The sequence below is a fragment of the Poecilia mexicana genome, unplaced genomic scaffold (genome assembly GCF_051168715.1).
Source record: "Poecilia mexicana isolate PSO_F unplaced genomic scaffold, ASM5116871v1 scaffold_5, whole genome shotgun sequence".
NCBI classification, from domain to species: Eukaryota; Metazoa; Chordata; class Actinopteri; order Cyprinodontiformes; family Poeciliidae; genus Poecilia; species Poecilia mexicana.
Window position 1 is genome coordinate 14,660,925 of NW_028263374.1, and position 12,333 is coordinate 14,673,257.

Below are 12,333 nucleotides of genomic sequence, written 5' to 3' on the forward strand. Positions count from 1 at the left end.
TACAAAAAGAAAACACTTCAGTTGCGCTTAGGAATGAACGAGTGCTAGGATTGTGATTACATCTTAGCACTGACTTTTCTCAGCTAAATAAATCTAATAATAAATCAAAAACAATTCCTTAATCAAAACGACTCATTGTGCGACTATGCTAAAAATTTGTTTTAAATTGATTTTTAACATCTTTTCCAGAGGTGGCAACAAAGTCTTCTGCATCTACCAAAAGACGCAGAAGACTTCAACGCCACCCTAACCCTTATTTACTTTTTCTCAAACAAGTTTAAAAGTTCCTCACACTTGTGTAAAAAAAAAAAAAAAAAAAAAAAAAAAATTGTTGTTGCACACTTTAGATCTACACTCAGGTCCACTCTAGCGGAAACAAATATTCAGCATCACAGCAGAAACGAACCTTGACCTTTCTGCTCTCTGGGTTTCGAGTTAAAGCATCAGTCTTGTTAACATCATTCAAAGCTTTTACACCCAGGCTGTATTAGCCACCTGCCACTCTGCATGAAGACCAGCTCTGCTCCCATCAAAACTGACAGCTTAATAGGCTAGTCTTGCGTACGGCTGAACAAACACACTCACACACTGATGTGAAGGTGACGCACATTTTTTCGTCCATGCGAAGCCTCGCGTGTGCCGCGAACCTATACCGTTTATTTTTATTTTTAAATTTGCAGTGTTTCTCCAACAGTACGGCTAAAAGACACGGCTGCTCCAATCAGCCTGATTGCGGCTGTGCCATGGCAACCGATAGCTGAGAATACATGTTGGCTTTATTTTTAACGCATCCACACGAATGGAAATGGCTACACTGTTGTTATAATTCCTATTACTTTTACTCTTTAAAAAGAAAAAAAAGAAAAAAATCCACGCAGAGCTCCTTCGGACAAATGCTCTACGCTTTTTTTTCACTGTAGATAACTTAACAAAGCCATCGAACTAAAACAGCATTGTACCTCGTGCTGCTCAAGCGGGGAACATTCGATCACGGACTTATTCAGGTGAAGGCACAGAAAAGCTCGCCATTAATTAGTAATGTGAGTCCTAAGTAAGCTGCACTAATAATTTACATTGTGAGTAAAAACCAGCTGTTGCCGGCTCGCCCAGCTTCAGCTGCTCCATGTTTCTGTCTTCAGCTGAAAAGGGATCACTGTCTTGATGGAGAACAGTTCATGAGATCTGAATTTCTTTAGATGTTCATAAAAACCTGGATGTGTAATTTATTCCTCATGAGAAACCTGCAATAAGGAAAGACGGGAACAAAGAGAAAGCGACCTACCAATCGTACAACAACGTGACTGAAGCTGACCCGGACAATGTGACTGATCGAAAAAGTTCAGCTGCTCTAAAATGACTGGTAACTGAATGGGCGCTTGTGTTGCTAATTATCGATGCTGATCATGAATCATGAGAGTAATAGTTTTAAAAAAGTAGCAGGAGTAACTCTGCTTTCCCGAGTTACAAGCAAAATCCAACAAGTAAATCGAATCATTCAATCTACAGAAATGATCGTTACTCTGGGTCGCCTTTGGACGTGCAGGTTTCACCCTCTGGAGTGATTTTTGATGAAGCCCAACTCTGCATAACTGCAGCTATTTTTTGTAAATGCCCAAATCTCCAGCAAACAAACAAACAAACAAACAAAAAAACATATCTAAAAGAAAATGTGCTTCAAATATTGGTTTTGGAACTGAGTGTGTCGTCGTTTTAACGTTGTGGCTGCATTTGCTATTCTGAGAACTGAGTTTTCTTCTTGTACCAGAGTTTATCATTGAAATGTAAAGGAAACCTTAAATGAGGCAATGAGGAATAATGGCTATCTGTCTCTTTTCATTTTGTCATACTTGTGAACTATCTGTGTAATGTGTATCCTTCATTTCTCTCAGTGACATGGGACACATGTAAAACTTTTTGCTGCACTTCACAAGTATTTGTGATTTTTATCTAGGATTCATAATTTATTTTGTTATTCACCAGTTTGACCTGCCTTTGGCTCAGCAGAAATTACACGGCTACAATGCATCAGTTAGGATTCGATGGTATTATTAGCAAAAAAATATATATATGATGAGAGATTTACAGTTGTATGCTTTGTTTTCAAACCGTAGACTGTTTCAGATGCTGACAATACACCCACTCACCAAATAATTCATAGCTAAAACTCAGTGATTTATTGCTTTTTAAATATCTGTTATGACTTTGATCAACATAACTTTACTGTAGTCTCCAGTAGGACAACCTGTACTTAAAATGTGTTTTCAATCTATTCAGGAACGATCCTGAGGAACAGCTTCCCAGATGCATTATTTACTGCAGGGACGAGCTAAATCGAAATGAAAGCAGCTAAAAGGGACAAAATGACCGACTGAAATAGAGACGATACCGTGTGACTGTGGGATCTTGTAAAAATATCTCTCATTATGCAGAGAATGAAACTCATTTTACACATACGAGACCTAAATTAGAAAAAGATGAAGCGGCTTCGTCCGAGCTGCAATTCCCGTCCTGGCACACAGATTTATGGTTATATAAACGGCAAAGTTTTGTCACGGAAAAGCCAAATGATCTCATGTTTTTTAATGTGTAAACTAATTTAACTTCAAATCATTAAGTATTCTGGTCACACTGGAGCACTTCTAATGACTTGCTTAAAAGCCTCCTACTTTTTCCGGCCGCTTTTCTTTCTGTTTCTTTCTTTTTTGTTTTTTTTTGTGATGGTGGAAGCTGCAACGAAACCATCTCAAACAAAGGAGTCTCACTTCAGCGCCACATTGAGGGCAGTCACTGGGCTCGCAGCAATGAGTGTTCAGACAAGAAAGAGAGTGAATGGCTGTTTAATGAGTGAAGTGGCAACGTGAGAACCCAAAGAAGGGATCCCCCTCAGCAGGTGATGCGAGAAGAAAGAGGAGGCAGAGGCGGAGCTCAGCCAGTAACCTGCGAGGACAGGAGGATGCAAACGTAAAGATGGTGGCACAGCATAAAATTCGCTGTGCCTTCGATCAGATGTGTCGAACTGAAGGCCCGAGGGCCAAACCTGGCCCGCTATAAGTTGTTATGTGATCCTCTGGATTCTGCAGGGACACACAGATTGAACCTGCATGATAACAGCTGTGTGCTAAACTATTTTATCATTCAAATCGGAGCAGCTTTTATCTGTACGCTGCCTAATTGAATCAATGTGAAGAGGTATTCAATGTTATTTAAGAAGTTCTCAACAAATTCTTTAATTTTTTAAAAACATTTTAATATTTTATAGTTTGATGATGTGTAGTTTTATCAGTATATGCTGCCACTTCCTGAATGGGGAGAATCATTTCTCTGGAGGAGTTGAAATAGACGCATTAATCGAATGTAAAGACAAACTATCATACGCAAGAATCCAGAGGTGTAAGACAATATTCAATAAAAAAAATTAATTAATTATGAAATAATTAAGATTCTAAAAATAAACATAAGTGAATACATGCATTTTATGTACGAAAGCATCAATTTCATACATGCATGCTGCAGCACATGGTGTCATTGTGGAACTGCCCAAATGAATTTGATTGGTCTAAATTTGACTCTGTGACTTTTAGCCAATCAGATGATCGACTCCATATATGCAAGTTCAAAGTTATTAATGGTGTAAGACTGCAACATAATGATGATGGACTAATTGGTTTAGTACTGAAATATAAATATAAACGAAAATGTAATAATAAATGTCACCTTTATTATTGCCTAGTTTTTACCAGGCATTAAAAATACGCTGATATTTCTGAGTAATTAAGGATAAGAGTAAATTCATTTATTTGAAGTCATCATTTTTATATATGATTTTTTTTTTATTCAGCCAGTCATTTGTTTATTACATTTTGATCGTTTTGCAAGAATGTCTCAAAAATATCCATCAAGTTCAAGTTTAACCTTTAACTTCCTCCTCATTCTCTAATTGCTAGATGCCTAAATGGCCTCACAGGAAAAGGTCAGTGTTTGTAGCAGACGTTTCGTCATGTTAATGATGTAGCTCTGCTGAGTCTGCCTATTGTCCCTTATTAGACCTAGATATAAATATCTGGTTGCTTAAGTATGCTCCAGATTTCTCAGAGAAATTTTTTGTTGATTTGTAAAAGTTAAATGCATCATAAAAAGCTTTTGAGAAATGGATGCGATTTTGTTTGTGTGTCACCGGAGCCCAAAAGTATGTAATATCAAGTGGTTACAAAGGGCCCCCACCTCTTACTTGCTGACAGCAGCCACACGCCACCATGAGCAAAGTTTAGAAATAACATCTTAGTCTTAAAATGAAGTGTTAACATGTCTGCTCCCGGTAGAGTGGTTCATTTCCAGAATTGATCCACAACCTTCCCAAATGTCAAAGTGCCTCGAAATACGTCTAATTTATACAATGCGAGATTTTTTAAAAGTGAGTCAAAGATTCAATTTTTCTGCATTTTTTCAGTTTATAATTATAAAAAAAAGTCACAAGGAAAGTCTTGTTTCTCACATCCTTACCAGGTGCTATCCATTATCTCACCTGGATTTGGTAATCAGTCTTTGGACAAACATATTTAGACAATCAATTAACGCAAGGAGTTGCAGTGTAATAGTTGGTAGCACGGTTGCCTGGCAGCAAGAAGGTTCTGAGTTCTAATAATCGTTTTTCTGCATGAAGTTTACATCTTCCTGTGCATGAGTGGAGTTGAGTGAAAAAATGTGCTGTGCTCACAACAGCAAGTAAATAAACTTAGCAAAAAAAAAAAAGAAAAAAGGAAGGAATGTATTTTTGATTGATTAATGTCATTTTTTGTAACGTTTCTTACTGCTCCTAAAAAAAACTGTTTCCAGATTTGCCAAGAGGCATTGCTAGTTGACCAAAAAACCCCAAACACATTTCCATATTTTTTGTGCAGTTCCTGTTTGTGGTTACATCAAACCTCAAGTTGCAATTTTGACAATTACGACATTATGTTTCTTTATGGCTACGCTCCAGCCTTTTACAACCTGCCAAATATGAATGTGCTGAAAGCATAAAATGACCAGAAATTACATTCACTTGTCAGACCAGAGAAATTAGAGCAACTATTATGTCAAACAGTCATTCCATGCTTAGCGATGTTGGCTTATGCCACGAGAGTTTTTCTTTTCCAATAAAAATAGTGATTTGGTGGGATGTTGGTCAGACTTGCACATGCACCTGCTTAGTATAACTCCCAATTCTCATTGGCACATTTTGTGATTTGAATCCATCTTTGGAAACATAATATCAAAAACTTTAATAAAAATGTGCAACATGTTGTTTTTTTTGGCTCTAGTGGCCTTTATTTTAAACTGCTAATGACAGGAAAGTAGGGTAGTGAGAGAGAGGGAAAACATGCAGCAAAGGTCTCCAGGCCAGGAATCGAACCTGCGACCGCCGTGTTGAGGACTAAGGCCTTCTTACGTGGGTCATGCTTAACCCTGCGTCACCACAGCACCCCAAAAATGTGTAACATGTTTAAAAGAAAGATTAAAAAAAAAAAAAAAACAGATATTTGCTCACCTTTGCAATGTTTTCAGTCTTTTAACATGCAAACCTCACCACTCACCACTGACTGGTGTAAACCAGGCTCTTGTTCTACACTTTCGCTTCATTCAGAGGGTCTGGACTCTCTGCTGTTGAGAAACAATTGGTTACTGGGGTGTGGAGTCTGTTGAGGTTGTAAATTTTACCCAATCGCTAACGTTTGCCCGTGACGTATATAATGTGTCAATTCAATGCTAAGAAGCTTGCCAGAGACTGCCTGCACTGTAACCAACTGTTCTCCATTGCGAAGAGAGAAGTAGCGATCCAAACGAGGCGGCTGTTAATGTCAATTCAATATTATAATAGTTCACTTCCACCGCTGCCTTTGCTAAAAAGCCAGGCGGACTGCAAGTTTAGAAAATTGACGTCATTGTTCACAACTTCTAAATCTACCTGAAACAATCCAAGAGGAGAAAGCCAAGAATGTGCTGGAAGTGAGAATCCTTTAGCAAATCCTGTGGGCCTAAACATAACTGTTTTCTTTTTAAGTTGTTTCTCAGAAAAGCTGTAACTTTGGAAAATGCTACCAGTACAGACCACTTCAGGATCAACATTTACTCCATTAGCAAGTTTGCTTTAAAGTATGCTCTGTCTGAAACATTTTCTGCAAATGATATTTTATAAGCTGCAAACTGCAAACCAGTTAATACACAAGTGTGTGTCGTGAGAAGCTTTTGGTGGAACGGTGTATAAACGGCTCAGTTTCCACAAACAAATCTCTGATTTTGGTGGTTTCTTTTGATGCCACCAGGGGAGATTTGGGATGGAGAACAAAAACATCCTGATGAAAATGAAACCAATTTAAATATTCATAGGTCATTACCAAGTTTAATTCTCCACAGGTGCTTCCAACTTGAGTTTAATTTATTGTTTGTGCGGGCCAGCGCGCGCGCGTACGCACGCGTTAGTACTTTTTGTGCCTCCCTTCCTTTTACAAACGATCATCTTCAGAGCATCCCTCCCCCCCCCCCCACCAAGGACCCCTTCTCTTTGTCAGCTTGGAAATGTGATTTTAGGGAAGCCTGACTTCCATTACCTTTGCTTCCTCTCAGCGACGCTCCAACTCATTTCACCTGGGATCTCCAACCTGCTCATCCAGGCTTATGGCTGCACACACACACACACACCGGATGACCTCCACTCTTCAACACTTTCTGTCACCTGGGGGGATATTACCATATTAATGCTGCACTTCCACTCCTAACGGAAAATGAGTGTCATAAAAAAATCAGCATCCTTCTCAAACCTTACCCTTATTTCTCTTTCGCTGCTGCCCACACTGTCATGCAGCCCCCTCCTCCTCCCCGCTCCTCTCACATCTGCCATTTTTTCTTGTAATTTTACCCCTCCTCCCCCCATCCCTCCCAATTCCCTCACACAGTCTAGTTTGAAGTGTGCAAAAATGCTGGCAGGCTTTACTCTCTCTTGAATTAAAAAAAGGCCATCTGGTTAAAAGGGGATATGGAGATGACTTGATAAGACGAGAAAGAAAAAGAATAAGAGGCATTGCTTTTCTTTAAAGTTTGAGCGTGCACACCAAAATCCTGGGTGGGATTTGTCGAGTGTAAATATTGCTGTTCGCAGCTGTGATTTCTACACACGCACACACACACACACACACACACACACACACACACACACACACACACACACACACACACACACACACACACACACACACACACACACACAATAAAATGGGCTAGAAACAATACCCAACAGGTACTGGATAAAAAGAAAACCTACAGAGGAGAGGTTTAAATTCTGATAGTGTCGTCTAAGTCAGGCAACGTCTCCAGATGTCTGTCTTTTCCATTGAGGGTTAACGTCGATGCATACAGCGTTTTGCTACTCAGTCCATTTTTTTTTCCACCACCTTTTGTCACAACCGTAGACTTCATTGCGTCTTATTTGGATTTTATGTGATAGAGTGAAGGGTAATTGTTTAAAGTTCATCAAGTTTGAAGGATTCTGTGTTTTCAGATTTTAGCTCAGTTGTCCTCTAAAAAATTCAAACACGTAAAAAAGCAAAACCGAAACAAAGTCACAGACATATTTCCCGGTTTGAATCCGTCACTACTGACATTAAAGAGGAGCAGCGGACAAAGACAATATAGAAAATGAATCCACTTGCAGGATGAAGGTGTTATTGCCAATATGAGTTTTGTTTTGTTTAAAACTCCTGCATTTGCTGCAGCTCCCACTTTGGGATTTTATGACTCGTCTCGTGCGGTTTCATACGCTGTCGAGCCGTTCTGTGAGGAAACGGAGCCCCGCAGCATTAAGCTGGTTTTGTAGTCATGTTAAATTGTTATTGTCAGTGTTTATTTATAACGCCAAGCCATAGGAGTGACTATTGAAGAGGAGCTTCACTTGTTGAACCGCGGCTGAGAGAGCAAACGGGAAAGCCTGAGATCCCGTTATTTTGAGCAGAGCCAATAAACAATCTTCTAATGTTAAATGCCTCAGACAAGAAATGCGTCATGCAACATCTTCCTATTTACACAAGGAAGTTTTTTTCTTCTCAAACTGTCACTGTTTGAACAACGAGGATATGCGGCCACATTTACGTTGCAATTTAACATTTAAACGTTTCTAAGCAGAGGTTTGTATTTTTTCAGCTGTTTACGCTTGAGGTGTGCCGGCTTTTTAGAAAGCAAAATAAAAAAAAGTCTTGGCAGGAGTCTCCTCGCTCTGGTCAGGGTTCCCAGCTCTCCCACAAGACCGTGGACCATGCATGATCGGGCTGGCCCACTTGTCCTGGTCTGTCTTCCACTTTCTCTTCATCCCCTCCATCTCCTGGCATGTTTCCATGGAAACAACAGTGCAAAAAAAAAAAAAAAGAAGAAGAAAAAAAAAGAGGGGGCTGGCGAGGTGAGAGAGAAAGACAGAGAAATCCCAAAGAATGTGTTTTGCACTCTGACTCCTGTTGGGTTTTTTATGTTGTTCTAATAGGTAAGTCTATATTTTTTAAATGGAAAAAAAGAGAGAGAAATACAGGCGTTATTATCGCTCTGCTCTGTTTTCATAATCTCCCATCGATACAGTTAATTACCACTTGCCAACCTCTTTGCCTCGTTGGGGTAAAAAGGATACGAGACAGACCGTTCTGGTTTGATAATTTACTCAGATAAACTTCTTAACACTGTCTAATTAAGCCTCTGAGAATCGAGGCGACTGACACCGGGGACTAGCAGCATAAATCCCCGGTTTACAACTAAAACTATGAGTGAGTGTGTGTGTGTGTGTGTGTGTGTGTGTGTGTGTGTGTGTGTGTGTGTGTGTGTGTGTGTGTGTGTGTGTGTGTGTGTTTCTTTCTGGTGGGTTCGTGGAAGCACAAATATGCATTCTTAAGTGGGAGCTCATACGAAAGCCCTGTTGCAACTCGCTCAGGTGGAAGTCTCCTGCAGCATCAGCTCACATAATTGGGTTTTTTTTCTCTCCATCATCAGCAGAACACCTTTCATTATGCACGACTGCAATGGCTATTTATAGCTGCTGTTCACCTGTAGTCTTCATATTACAGCTGGGTGTCAATCATGGGCAGGACTTAGAACTAAAACACACTCTGAAAGAGGCTCAGAGGCAAGGACTCAGTTGAGAGACATTTATTGAAGAATTTAGGACGAGTCTGTGCCATTCATATAAATCATATCGATTTTCAGGAAACAAAGAAACCGAGAGCTGATTTTTTGTAGGCAATGTCCTTTGGCAACCTTGGTAAAGTCGTGTAAAAGCCTGTAACGTTCAACTGCAGCGATGTAAACTGACAATGAATCATTTAGAAACCTTAAATTTGAAACAAATAGTTAATATTGACCCATGTTCATTTTTGTAGTAGAGACCACCAGATTTTTGTTAAAATTACCCGATATTTTAAAGAGTCCATAATGCTGTGGACAAGGTTCTTGGGTCCTTTGGAGGATAAATGGGCCCACAGAGACAGAGACTACAGTCTCTAGAACTGAATTGTTTTTCTATATATTATTTCATTGCTTTTGATGCTAATAACTGGCATTCCTACCTAACAACCCGCTGACATGTTGATACTGTCCAACAGTTAAGGCCTTTCCAAATGTAATGCCCTTCATGTCCTTCTCGCTATCATTTAGGGGGAAGGCAAATATACATTCTTTTTCTAATTTGTCACTGTTGCAGGTGTAATCTTTGAAAAGATCTACATGTGTCTGTTCTACTTAAATGTCGTGTTCTCTTATTTTTAAGACTAGATATGAGAAATAGAAAAGTTTGTGTTTCCTCCAGGAAAAGTGTTTTTATCTAAATATTAGTCATGATTTAGCTACATTTGTTTTATTGGAATCTCTAGGGGATACGAAATTAAATGTTTAACTTTTTAGATCAGAGTTTATTCTAAGAAATAGAATAATAATTTCTTTAAAACTTTTTTTTTTTGTGCTACCATAAGCTAACTGGTATAATTTAAGCCGCTCTGTTAGAAATTAGTGGCTTTTATAAAACTATATATCAATGCAGAGAATTTAATTTGATATTTTACACTTAATTCCCGTTAAATACATGGTTAGTTTGTTGCACAGTTCAGTGCCATAAAAGTTCATATTTGTCTCTTTAGTATAGTAAAATACGCAATCAATTCACGTCAATATTTAAACCTGAATAAGGGCCCCATAACTACTTTTTGTGTTTCATTTGACCAAATTATTTACTGGTTAAAATGTTAAAAGAAATGAATGGTGTAATAAAGACGAGGCATCGCTTATTAAAGTGTAACAAGCAGTTTGTCATGTTTCTGAGCAGCTTGGATGCACAGATGTTTTGACTTTTTTTTTTTTAGTTTAATTTATACTGTGACTTTGCAGATTAAACTTGCATATTTGTTTATTTTCATGAACCCTACAACTGCACTGACCAACCTGAAGACAGATTTAAATCCTTAATCAAAGATAAAAGGCTCCAATGTGCTAAAAAAACAACAACAAACAAACCTGTTAACCAAAGTTACGATTCTTTGGATTACATCCTATCAACTGAGTCAAATAGCGACCTTTTTTTCGTTTTTGCTTGGAGCTGCTTTCAGTAATTTACCTTCCTCTTTCTCTGTTTAATTTCTCTCTCTCTCTCTTCTTTTTGCATGAAGTGTTTGTGTTTGAACAGTTGATGTGACATGACAAAATGTTCCCTGAGGATACGTGTTGTTACCGCTGCAGCCTGTTGTAGTACAGGAGTGTTCAGTCATGTGATCATAAAAGAGTTGCGCAATCATCTTCCTTAAAAGAAAAGTGAAATGAGGTCACACACACAATAGAGCAGCGAGAGGAGAAGCCAACAATTAAAATACGACGCAAGTCTTCTTAAACTGGCCAAAGATTAACTGTGTTTTTGCTGGAGACGCCAGAAAACCAACCGGAGAATGTTTGCGTTTTTCTTTAGCATGCTAACAAGCTTCTGTCAAAACTTATTATTGTTGCTGTGGAAACTACAGTTTCTATAGCAACATTTTTAGCATAGTAAAGGTCTGCTAAATTGTCACAGCCTATGTTTTCAACTAACACGTTGGACACGTCAAGAAAAAACGAATCGATTAATATATTAAAACAAACGGTACCTGAGCGACGACTGAAGCGATTCGGCTCCGTCAGCGGCGGCGTTTATATAGAGGTCCATGAAACCCAGCTTTTATTTTGAAATCCCACTTCCGCTTATTCGCAGTATAATTTTCTTAATAGCTGAATTTGAACTTGGACCTGAATGTTTAGCTATGAACTAAATATTTACAGCAACCTACGTAGGTAGTTAACAAGCCAAGTATTTAGCTGGAAAATTAAATGTTTAGTTCGGAAAATGAATATTTAGTTTGCAAACTAAATATTTAATTTGGAGCTAAATATTTATTTTGTAAACAAAATATTGAGTTTGAAAGATAAATGTTTAGCTCACTATTTAGCTAGCTTATTTTTTTTAAATCTAAATATTTAATTTAAAAGTTAAATATTTAGTTTTCAAACTAAATAGTTTGTGAATTAAATATTTAGTTTGAAACATTTCTAAATGTATAAATAACATGTTTAAATGTGACTGAAAAATGAACTCTTGCATTTTTTTTACTCAGGTTAAATAAACCTAAATATTACTGTTAATTTCCTACTGTGTAACTTTACAAATTGTGAGATGTTCAATGCCAGGCATGTTGCAATAAACTAAAACCGTTCTTTCAGTTTCTCCACAACGTTGTCTCTGGGTCTCCTGCTGTGCTCCTTTGTCTTCATGATCTTGTTTGTTCACCAAAATCCTCTAACGAACCTTTGACACCAGAACAGCTGGATTTATACATACAAAATAAATAAATAAATAACACATTTGCACTCTGCAGGCTAGTAAGGTGATTTCTAAAGGACATTTGTAGCATTTTACAAAAGGATATCAGAGTAAATTGGACTGAATACAAATGTGCAAAACACATATTTTCTTTGTAAAAAAGACAAAACAAAAGAAAACGTCTAACTTGTTTGGGGTTTCTAGGAGTCAAGACTGCAGAGAAAAAAAAAGAAGTGTCTATTTAAAGTAGATTAATGTGTGATATGTTAGTTTACAGTTACACTCTCATTTATTCCTCCTGTCACACCAAACTGCCTAATTCACAGAAATATTAATTTACTCATGCAGATGCTGTAAAATGTTTCCACTGAATGAGTCTGTCTCTGGCAGACACAGTGTCTGTGAGACAAAGGGATCATTGTACTTCAACTCCAAAGCTCTGACTGAAATTCCCTCTGTTTGATCTGCAGGCTGTAATCTACAAACGC